We start from the raw sequence: 16,545 nt of genomic DNA, 5'->3' as shown, positions 1-16,545 counted from the left end.
ATTTTATTAGATTTTTACCTAGGTATATATTTATTTTTGGTTTGAATGCAAGTGGTATTGTGTTTCAAAGTTCAAATTCCACTTGTTCATTATCGGTAGGTAGGAAAGCTGACTTTTGCCCCTTGTATCCTATAACATCGCTCTAATTATTTATTAGTTCCGGGAATTATTTTTTGTCGATTCTTTCAGATTTTCTACAAAGATGATAATGACATCTGTGAATAAAGATAGTTTTATGTCTTCATTCCCCATCTATATACCTTTTATTGCATTATTTTATTGTCTTATTGCATCATCTAGGACTTCAGTACAATGTTAAAAAGCATTGGTGAGAGGAAATATCCTTGCCTTGTTCCTTCCTGATCTTACTGGCAAGCATGGAATTTCTCATCATTAAGTATAATATTAGCTGCGGGTTTTTGTGATGGATATTCTTTATCAAATTCAGGGAGCTTTCCTCTATTTCTAGTTCACTGAGAATTCTCATCCCAAATAGTTTTAGATTTTGTCAAATGATTTTTCTGCATCTATTGATATGATTATGTGACATTCTCCTTTAGCCTGTTGATATGAAGGACTACATCTTCGAATGTGGATGAGTTCTGAATATCTGGGATAAAGGTATCCCACTTCACTCTTTGCATCCATCAATAAGTGCAGTTTCACCTCTAGTACATTCCTTGAATTTAAACACTACTACTCCCTCTTTTTTCAAAGTCTAATTCACCACCATCTCTCTCCTAGAAGGCCATAACTTCTTAGTCACCTTCCAGTCTACTCTTGCTATGCTCCCATAGCCATTTTCCAGAGAATGAAAATGATCCTTTAAATATGTGAATCAAATCTCATCACTCCTCTGCTTAAATGCTCCAGAAAGATAAAATTCAATCTTTTCCTTACCGCTCACATGATATAGCTCCTGTCAACCTCCTTAACATTCCACCACTTTGACTCTCAACTTTTAGATTCTTTTTTCATTTTTGGAGTAAAACAGGTTCTTCGCTGTTTACAAGGTTATTTACAAGTTACAAAAATTCTCTCTCCATTTTTAAATCTGTATTGCCATGCTTTCCCCCTCAACCCTCCATTCTATCTTGGCTGCTACAACCAGACGGAAAATGTGGGGACACTTTTTCTTGTGTCTGTACTGAAAACTTTGCAGTAGATAGTAACTGCTCCGCATCTTTCAAATACTTGCATCCAGGTTTTCACCATGATGTACTTATATGGTTCTTTGAACTTTTCAAACTTATCCTGAATGAAAGCCTCCACACATGGAATATTTTATTGCCTGAGTTTTATTTAAATTTTTTTTTTATTTGAGAGAGAGAGAGAGAGGGAGAGAGATAGAGAGAGGAGAGAATGCAAATGGGGGAGAGGGGCAGAGGAAGAGAGAAAGAGAGAGAGAGAGATTCTTAAGCAGGCTCCACGTGGAGCCCAATGCAACGCTTGATCCCTCAGCCCTGGGATCATGACCTGAGCCAAAATCAAGACTCGGACACTCAACAGATTGAGCCACCCAGGCACCGCTACCTTATCTTTGCATAGCTGTCCTCTTCTCAACTTTCAGGTTCAAGTGCTGCTTTCTCAAAGATCCTTTTCTGAACGTCCCGTTGCTCATATGCTTATGTCCCCACTGCTGTTGCCCTGTCTCTTTACCCTACTTTATTTCATACCTTCCATCAACAAATATCTGTGCCACATAATGTCTTGGGTAAGAGAGGAGTAGGTGAAGAGACATCTACATCCCTATCTCATGGAACTTACATTCTAGTTAAGGAAACAGTCAATGAACAGATACGTACTAAATACATAGTCTATCAGGTAGTGGTAAGTGTTGTGGAGAAAAATAATGCAGGGAACATAAATGCAAAGCTCTGGGATTGAGGTGACTGATTTCAACTTTAAACTGTGTGGTTGGAAAAAAAATAAAATAAAAATAAATTGTGTGGTTAGAGAAGGTCTCACTGAGAAAAAGGCCTAAAGCAGGTGAAAGAGAGAGACTTACTCTCCGGGGAGTATCAAGAAGAGAAAACCTCAAGTGCAAAGGCACTGGGGCAGCACCATGCCGTGGGCATTTGAACAATAGCAAGGGGATCTGCAAGGCTGGAGTGGAGCGAGCCAAGGGGAGGAGTCATAGAAGATGAGTTCTGTAAGGCAAAAGGGATGAGAATGGGCACGCTCCTGTAGGTCACCAAGGGAGCTTTGGCTTTTCTCAAAATAAGACAAGACGTTTTTGGAAGACGTTGGGGGAAATAATCTGAGAGACATGGTCTGACTTAGTCTTAAAGGGATCAGTCTGAGGGCTGGGTTGAAACATGTCAGATGAAAGATGACCTAATAGGAAGCTACTGCGTTGCTCCCCATGAGAGACACTGGTGACCCGCACAGGACGAGGGCAGCGGAGGTGACGTAAACTGGTCGTGTGATGGTGGATTTGCATGTGAAATAGGAGGGAAGAGATGCGCTAGGAAAGACCCTAAGCCACTGGAAGGATGGCTTGCCTCTAATGAATGGTGGAAGACTGCAGGTGGAACACATTTGAGGACAGGGCGGGAAAGAGTATGGTTTTGCACACATTATGGTTAAGATCGATGTCAAGCAGGCAGCTGGATACATTAAGTCTGGAGTTCGGCATGGATGTACGTGTGTGATACGTGAATTTGAACATGCGGATGGTTTTGAAATTGTCTTAGAATAATTTAAGAAATATATATAAACTTGAATTTGAATCATAATTTTGCAGAATTCCTGAGCTATAATTGCAGAACTTGCATGGAGCCCAGTTTTAAAACTCAGCATTCTGTTGACGTAAAAAGTACGACTTGATACCACTCTCACAACCATTTTGTTTTTTATGCGTGGCATGGCAAGAAGACACTATAGAATTCAGCAATTCGTACCCAAAAGGGCCTTATCGTAATGATATTTTAATTCCCTCCTATTGGATCCATTTCTCAGAAAAACGTCTGGAGTTTTCTTATATTGTCGAGTGTGCTGATACGAACCATCAATTGCTGACAGGTGCTCTTGACGGAACACATGCAACGGGACAGATCACTCACTCTTTTTTTACGGTTCTATTGGCATGACCCAATGACAGGATTTCGTGTGATGTGCGAGTTGCCCTGAAGTGCTTTTTAAAAATAGCGTCATCACTGGGGCGCCTGGGTGGCTCAGTCGGTTAAGCGTCCGACTTCAGCTCAGGTCACGATCTTGCGGTCTGTGAGTTCGAGCGTGAGTTCGAGCCCCGCGTGGGGCTCTGGGTTGATGGCTCAGAGCCTGGAGCCTGCTTCCGATTCTGTGTCTCCCTCTCTCTCTGCCCCTCCCCCATTCATGCTCTGTCTCTCTCTGTCTCAAAAATAAATAAACGTTAATTTTTTTTTTTTTAAATAGCATCATCGACACATATCTACTAAAATAAATTAACCTTCCTATCTTAACGGATTTGGGAAACAGCAACTCCACATGCCGGTGATGATATGAGCAGCAGATCTGGGTAGGGGTGACAAAGCAAGAAGACAGCAATGTGATAGGCCTTTTAAGAGAGCAGTTCAGAGGCAATGAGCATAAACCTAAATTTATATCAGCCTGGGTTACGATTCAGGCTCTGTGGCTTTATAGATGGGCAGGACTTACTCTCTCCAAACTCAAGTTTTGAGAAGTAAGATATAATAGGGAATAATTACAAGTCTCTGGTGAGAGGAACTCTTGAGCTAATGCTTGCAAAAATACTTAGAATAGCACCTTGCCCATTGCCTGATCTCAATGAGTGGTGGCCATCATTGTCAATAACTCTTCCATTTCAATCTGAAGAGGTTGTGGTGTTTTGCGATATCTGAAGAGTGTGATGGAAAGACTCAGCGGTCTCTCTGTCTTATTGTTCTATATCCAATTCTTTTTTTTTCCCCCATACAACTCTTCTTTAAAAAAAAAAAAAAAAGAAAACACCTTTAAACAGGACATTATTTCCCTCCAGAGCTTAATTTCGGAATGTGATTTTATAAGTTGTGGGCTGGTCTCTTCAGATTCAGAGAAGGCTTCTTGTGGAAGTGAGCCCAAGGCGAGATGCAGGGACATACCTTTGAGCAGAGATGATTTCAGATTGTCATCTTTTAATTGGTGAGCAGGACTGTCACCCCAGCCTCAGATTTAGCTGGGACAGACAGTCTTAGTGAAAATGGATCTCCAGATCATTAAATCTTATAGTTGAAACCCTTCCACTGCACTCCTGGGCAATTGACATACACACACACACACACACACACACACACACACACACACAGTTCTTCTTCCTTGGCTGTAATTTGGACTTGTTAAGCATTTTTGTAACACTATTTCTTCCTAAGTTGGCTGCTTTTCATTAGTGGTTCTTCACATCGCTCTCTCTGAAAGGTGAATACAACAGTCCATATTTTATAGACAAGGAAATTGAGGTCCAAGTAAGGCTAGTGTGGTTTGGCTGACACACCAGAAAATTAAACCCTGAAACTAGTAGCTAAACCCAGAGTGCCTCACTGTTGAGTCCTGGCTGACGTTATCAAGGAGACTATTTTTCATAGATGATTCAACACATTCAAAGAAAACACAAAGGTGATGTCCCCTGCCCTCTCTAAAAACACAAAATACTTCATAATTGTATATGGTCATGATGTTGAAACCAGAGTGATCAGTCAAAAATCAAATCTGATCCAGTCACTTTTCTTTTCCTTTTTTTTTTTTAAAGTTTATTTATTTAGTTCGAGAAAGAGAGAGAGCGTGAGTGGGGGAGGGGCAGAGAGAGAGAGAGAGAGAAGAGAGAGAGAATCTGAAGCAGGCTCCACACTGTCAGCGCAGGGCCCAGACCAGGGCTTGAACTCACGAACAGTGAGATGATGACCTGAGCTGAAATCAAGAGTTGAATGCTTAACCGACTGAGCCACCCAGGTGCCCCACGTCACTTTCTATAAAGAGCATGGGCCTGGTTCTCCACTGCCCGAGGATCAGGTGCGATTCCCTTAATGCCACCTGCAGCCTGCTCTGGGCCCCTCTGTGACCCCACTTCCAGCCCCACCCACCACTCATCTGTCCATCTTCACGCTGTCCACAGTCACGCTGAAGAGTTCATGTGCCTTTGTACATAAGATGGAGACAAGAACCTTCTTCTGTCTCATCTTCTCCCTTTGAGTTATAGGCCACGTGGTTCCGGAAGTCTCCCCACACTTCTCAAGGCCAGGTTCGTTGGCTCTTCTGCATACCCCAGTCACACACGCTATTTATACCCCATAAAGCACTACAGTTGTATCTTAAATTACCCTTTCCCATGAGACGATGATCTCCTTAAGGACCGAGTCTCATCGTTTACCTGCTTCATTGGAGATTCCCGGTCCCTTACCACAGTGTCTGCCAAGAGTAGGGATGCATCATATATGTATGGATCGCATGCCTTGTGATTTGCCATTTTTCCATCTGGCAAGATTGTAAGGTTACTACCCATTGTGTCAGAATGCGTCTTGAACGCCAGCGAAACAATATGTTATGATCTGACGCTTCAGCGGTGGGATTGTTGGCAACTGCCAGGACGGAGGGGAGGTGAGCTCTGGAGGTTACCGGCGTAGAGGTTTGGCTGAAGAAATCACTCGTCCTGGTCCCCTGATCTTTTAGAGGTATAATCAGGGTGACCATGTAGTTATCCAAACAGGTAGTAGTTTGAGAGTGGAAGTAGGCCCAGTCGATAATTATACCGGGACAATCCATACCGACTGGGAGTGTCTCGGGCAAAGTGAGTCACTCTTGGTGTATGGATTACCCCAATGTGCTCTTCGTGCCGAGCTTAGTTCCCAGTTAAACTGATCCATCAATGGGCTCAACGCTGCTGCTGGGCGAGAAATCGCACAGTTGCACTAACTGAAGTGGCTAAGGGACATGTAGCAGTCATTTTGCAGCATATGGCTTGACAATTCTCTTCCTGCAGTAGCTCTAAACACAGTAGTAGTTATAGCTCCGTGACAGTAGCAGGTGAGAGAGGCAGTTAAGCAGTGGCTGTATCGCTCAGTAAAAGTTTTGGCACCTGGATTTGGACACGAAGAATGTTAACTGGGGAGCTGAAAGATTTCCAGATCGACCAAATCGCTCAAAGCTGCCAAGTTGGCCTGAGAACTTTCCTCTGTAAGTGAGATATGGATGATAGCTGAGACCACTCCTTAGCTGGAAAATGCAATTTAAACATATGTTTAAAGAAGCAATGATTAAAATATTACATTTTCAGATCCCTTTCGTGCTCCTGAGTCCAAGGCTGTGCCAAACGCTTAGCTGTGCGGAGGGTGATTATCTTTCGAGGGCAGGATAATAGCTTCCCAGTCGCTGCAGTGTAGATCTCAGTGCTGGCAAGGGTTTGGGAGGTGAAAATCCTTGACACCTAGAAAGTGTCGACATCCTGGTGAGCTTACTTATCTTGTTTTGGCAAATCTCCCATATATCGCGTGGAAGATGGCATGTTCCCATTACTAAATTTCTCTTTTCTTTCCTGACTAGGACTTCTCCAAATCTGTGTCCGTCATCTATGTCTGGAGAATAATTTGTAACTAGCAAAATCACTGGCAGAGTACAATATTAATTTCTACCGTAATGACCTGGGGTCGGAATTAGGAACCCTTTCACATTAACAGAAGATTAGGAACTGGGTTACCATCTCAGGTATGCCCTGCAAACCAACAGATGTGGAGAGGACAAAGAAGAGACACCAGAAAACAAAACCAAAAAAACCTCTCTCTGAAGCTGCTCGAAATCAACTGAACCCATCTCAGCATAGCAATCATAGCCCATCTTATCCTTTCCTGGTTTGATATTAGAGCCTTTTTAAAAAGTCCTGAGTTGACAGTAGTACATTTGTGCATGTTTTTTAAAGTTTATGCATTTATTTTTAAGAGAGAGAGAGAGAGAGAGAGAGAGAGAGAGAGAGCTACACGTGTGCATGAGCAGGGGAGGGGGAAAGAAAGAGGAAGAGGCAGAATCCCAAGCCAGCTCCTCCCTGTCAGGGCAGAGCCCTATGCACAACAGGGCTCGAACTCAGGAACCACGAGATTATGACCTGAGCCGAAATCAGGAGTGGGTCACTCAACTGACTGAGCCACGCAGGCGCCCCTACACCTGGGGTGCTTAATTCCCTAGCTCAGACTTCTAGGTCAGCATTGTCATGATGCTTTTAAGGATGGGGTTCCTCCAGGAGGAGTAAAAACCAAGAACAAAACAATCCATGTGAAACGTTAGTTACGACATACGTCAATTGTGCCAGCTATATGCCATGCACTTTTTAAAAAAAGGAGTGCACTGTGCGCAAAAAGAAACTGCTCACCGCTTGGTGCAAGAAACTGTAATTGACAGGATGCCTATGAATATAATGTAATCAGGAAGCGAATTGTGGCTTATACCCTTTATGACTTTCCGTGGTAAAACAATAGAGGAATCTCGTATGCTCAGAAGGAGGGAGGGGTTTAGAACAGGAACTGGAAAAAAAAAAAAAGTCATCCTTCCAATGACACAGAAGAAAACAGCACCGGTTACGAATGTGCTTCTAGTATGAAAAAGCCCGGGTTCATATCACAGCTCCCTTCATTAGTTGTGTGACCCTGGGTAAGGCAGTGAACCCCTTCGCTTCGATTTCCCCATCTTTAGGACATAGAAATAGTGAAAGCAACTATCACACATGGTTTTGGTGAATATCAAATGAGATTATACGTAAAAGCCCTTAGTAAAGCGTTTGACACATGGTAAGCTCAATAAATAACAATTATACTTGTTCAAAACCCAGTTATTTGATCCTAGGGTTGCGATTTTTTATTTTAGGTTGTGCTTGACTATATGGTTACACTCGTGTATGTTTGTGCCTCAGTTTTGTGGTTCACTAAGAACATTCAGTCCTCCAACCCTGCATTGCTTCCAGGTCAGGAAGCCCCTGAAAACAAAGGACATGCAGACATCCCCCTTTCACAAAGTGCTTTGGTGGCCCTGTCCTCTCTCCCCACTTGGGGCTGTCACAGCTCGCTCAGAGGAGCAGCTCAGAGGAGCACAACCAGGCCAGGGATGATTATATTTCTCAAGAATGGCTTGACGTTGTGTATATGCATAGTTGCTATGTTATTGTGCTTTTAGATTTTTTCTTTTTTTCTTCGTTTGTATTTTTATTCTAATGCAAAAATCAGTAAAGAGACTGGGTTAAATGTCAAAAACTGCGGATATTGAGTTTCCTTAAGAAACCATATATTTGGATGGTGAGTTGGCACGAGACCTCTCACCAGACTCTAAGAACATCTCGTTCCCTTTCTTCTCATTCTTCTTTTCCCCTTCCAACAACTGTAACCACAAGAATACTCCCCACTTTCTACTTATGTTGCCTCGCTCCAATTTCGTCTCTTCAGCCCTTCCAACAAATTTGTCGGCAATTCCTTGTATTATATTCAAGGGATATATTCCTGCTGAAGTAAGAAGTCAGGAGATTTGGAAGGGAATTTTGTTGTTTTAAGCTTATTTATTTATTTTGAGAGACAGAGAGAGAGAGAGGGAGAGAGGGAGAGAGACTGCATGAGCAGGGGCGGGGCAGGGAGAGAGGGAGAGAGAATCCTGAGCAGGCTCCATGCTGTCAGCACAGAGCCCCCACTCAGGGCTCAATCTCGTAACTGTGAGATCATGACTTGAGCTGAAATCAAGAGTTAGACGCTTAAACGACTGAGCCACCCAGGCACCCCTGGAAGGGAATTTTGAATCCTCTGGCAACTTACTGTTATCTTGGTCCTGTTGTTAATCTCCCTGAGTCCCAGCTGTGTGACGATGGGAGAATATATAGGCTCACCTTACCTTTTTTCACAGGATTGTTAGGGGACAAAATAAAATACTCTGTGGCCTAACCTTTTTGAATGCTCTTAATTTGAGGGTACTATTTATCATCAATTGCCTTTGCATAATATTTCAAAATGAAGAATAAAAACTGCATAAAACACAAATATACTGCAAAAATAAAAAAAAAATAAGGCAAATTTGAAGTTATATTTCCTTATGAAATATGCCCAGACTGACCCAGTTTTCCTTCTCCTATTTTTAAAGTGACTTAATTTTTTAGAATAGTTTTAGGTTCATAGAACAATCTAACAGAAGGCATTCTAAATATTAAACTAAAATGTGACAAAACTTTTTCTGATTTATAAATCCTTAAAAAAATAGTGTTCTTCCTTTGTTAGCCTAAACTTTTCTTGGTTTTTTTTTTTTTTTTTTTTTTGGGTGGGGGGTGGCATTTTGTGTAAGTGGAAAAGTAAATACACTTCCCTCTCAGCAACCTTGATCCACTGTATAAAGTGTGCTTAAATGTTATCTGCACCGCGGCTGCCCTGGTCTATTTCTAAACTCTACAACAGTTTTGCTGACCATGAGAAAATTTCATTTATCGTACGTCGGTGAGGAGCTGGAATAGACATTGTTCAAGAAATGTGAATCTGTTCACTAGAAAATAGAGTCAAATGGGAGGCCATTTGTCATTGGAACAAATAATTAGCAAGTGACTGGAGTATTTTTTTTTTTTTTTTTTGCTTGCTCCTAAACAGGGGCTTTTTCAATAGCATCCTGTGATAAAGACAATTGGGATCACCAGAGAGTGATTTTAAGAAGTCAGAAACCGTCACAACAAAACTCACAACAGGGGCACCTGGGTGGCGCAGTCGGTTAAGCGTCCGACTTCAGCCAGGTCACGATCTCACAGTCCGTGAGTTCGAGCCCCGCGTCGGGCTCTGGGCTGATGGCTCGGAGCCTGGAGCCTGTTTCCGATTCTGTGTCTCCCTCTCTCTCTGTCCCTCCCCCGTTCATGCTCTGTCTCTCTCTGTCCCAAAAATAAAATAAACGTTGAAAAAAAACAAAAAAACAAAAAAAAAAACAAAACAAACAAAAAAAAAACCTCACAACAAAACGCTTTACTAAGATCCAGGCCCTGTATTAGTTGTTTTGTACTTGCCAACTCTTTTGAGCATCATAGAAACCCTGTGAGGTATATCTCACGCGTCCCATTTTATTGATAAGGAAACTAAGGCTCGGAGAGAGTCAGTAATTTCTCAACCGAGCAAAGCATCCTGGTGGAACAAGTAGGATTTCTTGCCTGAGAAACTCAAGTAGCCTCTTGTACTCCGTGTATAGTGGGATATTTGAGTATTCTTTGCAGACCAATGGCATGGGCATTCCATGAAAAGAGGTTGCGTGACTAGAGAAGACCTAGGAAAATACTCCTCCTCTTCAAGAATAATAATAAACATCATCATCTTATACCTTGTGCTAAGGTATAAGCAACGTGATGGGATGTTTATCACATTGAAGCTTTGCAGTGACCCACTGGGGTGGGATGGTTAGCCCTACTTGACGGATGGGAACTTGAGACTCACTGTGGTGAATTGCTTGCCCAGTTCAAACAAGCATGTCTTTTGGACTAACTAGACCGTGACCTTCCCTCTGTTCATACTGGTGTTCACCCACCTCCTCCTTGAAGGAGTGGTCTCCTCGGAAATTTAAATCATCCATGTGCCTTGCATTATCTCCCACTTTAGCATCCTTTTATCTCTGACTTTTGTGCGTGTGTGGTGGGGATACCATGGGATGTCAAAAACTTGCAGCTAGCATGGCGATCTTGTCTTTTGGTCATGTTTGGGACCTTTTTCAAAGGCTCCATCAGGATAGTGTCTTAGGGATCCTTTCCCTCTCAAATATTGTCCTTTACTTCTGATTCATGCCACAGAAACAGAGAATCTCTAAATAAACAAGCAGAAAGTACGTTGGAATGACTTCATGCCCAAGTTTCTGATTGCTTGCACAGATGACATTCCAGCTCTGTCTCACCACACATTATTTTTTGAATCATTTTCCCTAACCCAAGTATCTCTGGTAACCAAATTTTGGTAACTTCCCCAAGGCACCCTGAGGTTTGGAAACCAAGTGGGCAGTTCCAAGTCCTTAGCGGACCGTTCCAGGGCACGCAACCTCAGAGCTAAGGTCAGACCCCATTAGGATGGGGGTGGGGAGACAGGATATGTGGAGAGAGGTTCGTGCCTTTCCACTGTACTGGAATTTAACTGGAATGAGTGAAGGCAATTTCATTTTAAAATCTCTCCCCCCTGTCACCTCATTAACACCTCCAGTGAAAGGCAGCTGTGAGACTGTTAACTCTTTGCTTGCACATTCTTGAAAGTGCTATTGGCTGGGAACTCTTGTCCTTGTGAGAAGATACCCTGCTGTCACCAATCTGGGAATCTGTAGCACTGAAATGAGGGTTTTTCCAAGACTCATATTTATACCCCAATAGCGCTCCATTCCGTAGAGTGAGACGTGCATTTCTGCCAGATTTTGCATATTTTGAGCCACTACTCCATAAGCTGCAGTATGTTGGGTTTTTTGGAACTTGGCTGCCTCAACTTCTTTTTGGAAATAAAGTGAGAACGTATGTGAACATTCATTAAGTTATTAACTCATTCATTTACTCATTCACACTTTTAATAAATCACACTGGATGAGTGCCTGTTTTATGTCAGGCAGCATGTCAACATCAGGGGTATAAGGAAAAATAAGACATGGTCCCTTCCCTCAAGGAGTTTACAGTTTAATGCAGGTTTGAGCATTAGTCTAATATAATGTGAAGAAGTGATGATAAAAGTGACTATGGGAGCAAAACAGGCGAGGCAGGAAAGCAAAGTAGTCCGAGGGAGGTCAGAGAAGACAGAGGATACTTGAGTGATTTTGAGGAATGGGTAGGAGTTAGCTATATGGAAAGAGCTGAGATGGGAAAGAAACAGGGGCAAAATCAGGAGAGAATGGTTTTGGCACAATGTTAGAGACCAGCTTTGAGTGCTGTGTATAGTGGGTACTCTTATACACAGCCCAGACCGCCACTCAGGATTTAAACATATGTTCTCCCAGATGCTGGGAGGGGTGATGGTTATAAGTTCTCAGCTGAACCTGTTTGGGGATTGCCCCCCAACCAGGGGGATTTGCCTTGTCCAAGTTTATGCCCTTTCTTCTGGGACAGTATACACACACATACATATATATATATATATGGTGGTATATATGTTTATGTGTGTGTGTGTGTGTGTGTGTGTGTGTGTGTGTGTATATCTCCAAGATACTCAGATATAAAGACCAGTTCTCCTCATGTCAAGGTAGATAATTCTGAGTATCTATCCCATTTCAAAAGCTCCCAGTAAGATCTTCTAAAGCCTCTGCTGCAACTGTACCATAGTTCAACTTCTCTGTCTAATCTTGCTTACCACACTTCTCACAGCTGGCGTCCTCTGGGAAATGGTGCAAGAAGGGATCAAAAAGTTCAGAGCAGTGGTATGCTTGAGTGGAAATATTATAAGACTGGAAAGCCTGCCAGGTGACTAGATTCACCAGGAAGGCCCGGTGGATACCCCCACTCATGTAAGTGATCAGGAATATGCTGGTGAGACAGGCTCTAGCATCACTGAGAAACTCGGTGGTGGCCGACAGCTGGTGGTTGTTAGAAAATTTTGTTTATTGATCATGCAGAGCATGGTAGAGTTCCAAGTAATAGAGGCCAGGGTGGCAATTGATATTGAAAGCAATGATATTTCTGTAATGAGTCACACGACTGGGGTGTCACCTTGGTGAGGAAGTTATGGAGCTGGTTAATGGAGTACGGTGGCCTTAAGGACAAAACAGATGGAAGATCCAACAAGAGTGTTGCTTAATCCACTCAGTCAAAAGAAATCAAGGTTGGATGATCAGAAGGTTGAGTGCAGCCATATCCCTTCCCTAGTCTCCATACCTGAGACAGGTTTTGGAGCTGGATCCCTGAAAGAAATGCCAGGTATACAACAGAAACTGAAAGAGGTGGACGAGATCAATCTTGGTTTAAGTATGGGTCAGCTCAACATGTGAGTAGTGCAAGTTAAAAATGGACCATGGCTTCATTATAGTCCCATTCAGGGAAGACCTTAATGGAGCCCCAGTGAGAAGAAATTCTTCCAATGAGAAGAGTTTCTAATGGTATACCTTGTCATCATTTTGTGTGGAAATAGAAGTATCCCGAGATAAAAAATATATATATAAACTCATGGGCAGTGGTGAATGGGTTGGTAGGTTGGTCAAGGGCCTGAAAAGAGAAATGTTAGAAGATGTGGTATGGAATGATCAGGTGGAGAAGCATGTGTACAGACCTATGGGATGGAGTACAAAGAGTAAATACCCTTGTATCACGTGTTAAAGCCTCCAGAGAGCATCCACCAAGAAAGAAGCAATGAAGAACTAAGTAGACAGAAGGATTTCACCAGTCGACATTAGTCAGCTCTCTCATCAACACAAAAGCTGCACGAATGAATAGTTATCTTGGAATGAAAGAGGCTCTTCATGGACTCAATGTAACTTCAATTACTGCATGGTGGCAAGTTTATTGCATTGGAACCCTACTACCCTGGGAGGGACACCACTTATCTTGAGTGGAATATTCATATTTGACTTAGTCATCCCTACAGTATATGGGCACCAACATCAAAAAAAAATCTCATAAAATGTCGTATAAGACCAAGGAACACTTTTCAGCAAAGGAAGTGATGTGGTAGATATGACCGTGGAAGGCACTGGTTCTATCACTCACCATACCTAGCAGCTGCCAACTTGACCGACCTATGCATTGGCCTAGTGCAAGTGAAGCACTGGTTTAGGGATGATACCCAGTAAGAATAGAGCACCGTCCTCTAGGATGTGCTATCCACTCTATATCAATGATGATTAAATGTTTTGTTTACGGTAGGAAGCATACAGGAATCCAGGAATATATGAGTGGAAGCAGAAGTGGATTCTTTTATCATCATTTCCAGGGATCCACTTGGAAATTTGCACTTTTTCTCTGCATAACCCTGAGATCTGTGTATTTAGAATTCCTGGTTTTCAAGGGGGAAACACTTCCCCCAGGAGAAAGCAAAAGTCCCATTCAACTTCAGGCTATGGTTATCTGCTCACTGAGGTTCCTTGTGTCAAGTGACAGGCAAAAGAATGGGATCACCATCCTGCCAGGAATAGTTGACCCTGATTCTCAGATAGACACAGATATGTTGCTATGTTAGGAATGAAGAGAACTGTAGGTTTTGTACCAGGTGATCCATGGAAGGGACAAGAGTTCCAGCAAAAGCCTGAGAAGGGTCTAGAAACCAGACACTCAGACCTTTTAGGGATAAAGTTCTGAGTCATTAAGCTATCTAGACCAGCAGAGGTGTTTGCTGAGAGTGAGGGGATTTAGAAATATTGACAGAAGGTGGGATGGTAAGAACTAGATGCAACGCTGAGATTACCTGCAGTTGTTGGGGTTGAAGTTTGTGTACTTTTTTGGTAAGTTTCCCCAGGGGAAGAGACCAATCAGGATCCAGGATTTGCTATTCTAAGAACTTATTATATGAAGCAAGAGGGTCAGAGAGCTGCCGGGGGTGGACTGAATTGGTTGGTACTGTGGTGCATTTCCCAGAACTGCCTCCATGGCTGAAGTTCTCACCCTCAACTGGTGGGCATGTCAGTGGCTCTAGGTTACTGACTGATCCTGTACCCAGGTATTTTCCTCAGCTGAAGACAGGATGCTCCTTCATATTCCCATCTCTTCCCCAGGAGCAACCCGCATGTAATGATTGGTCAATAGAGAGGTTTAAATGTCTAGTCTTCTTGCCTGGACAAATTTAGGACTTCCTCTAGAATTATCTATGGCTTCTGTTACCACCACATGTGTTTCACATCTTCCTCTGCCAAATCCTGCTGCCCTTATCCCTCATAATATTGAGAGCCCTTCCCAATAAACTTCCTGCTCAGAATCTGATTTGTAGGAAACCCAATCTGTGACAAATGGGTATGTATTAAGGTATAAGCTATACTATTCTATCAAAGAGAGCTAAACATAACATGGCTTCAGTACGAAAGAATGTTGTTTCTTTCCGATGTAATAATCTGGATGGTCTTGGCTGGCAAGCAACTCTGCTTCATGTGATTATTCAAGGACTCAATTTCCTATTTCATTGATTCATTACTCCCTTGACTGTTGCCTCATTTGGCATTTGGCTGAAGCTGTTTTCTCAGTATGTTCTTGGCCATGGGAAAGGGGAAAGGAGTGTGTGAGAACACATGTGTGTTGATTTAAAGCTCAGACCTGGGCTTTGCACACCCTTTCTTCTTGAATTGGGAGGACTTAATCATGGGTCATATCTAACTACCGAGGATACTGGAAAATGTAGGGTTTCTAACTTACATGCCTAATCTCTAGAACGCCTGTTCTAGAAGAAGGAAAGAAGGTTTTTGATGCAATGTTTCCATTATAGGTAAGGAGGTGAGGGTGGAAAGCAGAAATCATTTCAGGTTATTGATAAAGTGACAAGATAAGGCTTTAGAAATCAAGTATGGCAGGAATTGGATAGTCATAATTTGCGCGAGAGAATTTTATCGTAAGGTGAGCCAAACAACTATACTACTTTTCATGTGGAAGCTGTTTTGTCATGGTTTCTTTTATAACAGATGTGATCTCTTGTCTGAACATAGTTGACGTTTCTGTTCTCTACTTACTCCTCACCTGAGGCAAAAATGGGTATTGCTCTGTCATAACAATGGTGAAGGAGTCGTTCTCAACCTTTCTTTAAAAGGAGAATTAACAGAGCAGTTTTCTCCTTCCTACTTCCCCAGTGGACAGGGTCAGGGGGAGGCTACGTCTCCCCAAGGATAAGACTTAGTGCATAAAAAAAAGTAGAATGTCACATATTAAAAAAATGGAGATGGGGTAGTATGGAAAAACACTTGAGTCTTTCGGGTCCAGTCAAGCGGTCGGAGCTTGGCCTCCCCCTGGTCCGGCCTCTAGATTTATGATTTTTCCCAAATTGCTCGTCCTTTTCTGGCATTCACCTCTAAATTGGGTTGTTTGATGAAATAAACTAGAGCTTTCCTTTCAGCTGAGAAATGTACTTCAATTTGAACAGGCATTCAAAGTGTAGGTTGGACCCAGTTTGAGTTGGAGCTCAAGAAGTGTCTGTTGAATTTAATTAAATTTTTGGTTTTCATTTTAGCTAAGTAAATCATTGCTTGATCCTCAGCCCACATGGGAAGCCCACCCCCTAACATCCAGAAGGAAGCAACAATAAGCAACAGCCTACTGAGTGTTCTAAGATCTCGACTCAGCTGTCTGAGGAGAAGAGTTTTATTTTTATCTGCCTATTCCAGATGTCTATTTCTCCGAATGATGCACGAAGGGGAAATTCCGAGAGAAGGCCCCTGGACAGCCCCTGGCCACCTGGAGTCTATCTCGTATGTCATAAACGTTTAGAGATAAGGGGTACACGCTGGACCATCTGATGTGCTCTTTCCTCATGGTATTTTGGTGTGTATGTGAAAGGAATTATGAGAGATTGGCATTTCGAGCAGGAGCAAACCAGATCTCTCTGGGTTGGCATTCAGTTTGGGCAGCCGAGCACATTCTCAGTGCTTGGGAGTGACAGGCACATTGCCACTATTCTGGGCCTGGTTCACAAAGGAAGAACGATGGTTATCGTCTGT

The sequence above is a fragment of the Panthera onca genome, chromosome D4 (assembly GCF_046562875.1).
Source record: "Panthera onca isolate mPanOnc1 chromosome D4, mPanOnc1 haplotype 2, whole genome shotgun sequence".
Taxonomy (NCBI): Eukaryota; Metazoa; Chordata; class Mammalia; order Carnivora; family Felidae; genus Panthera; species Panthera onca.
Note: the sequence above shows the minus strand (reverse complement) of the source record.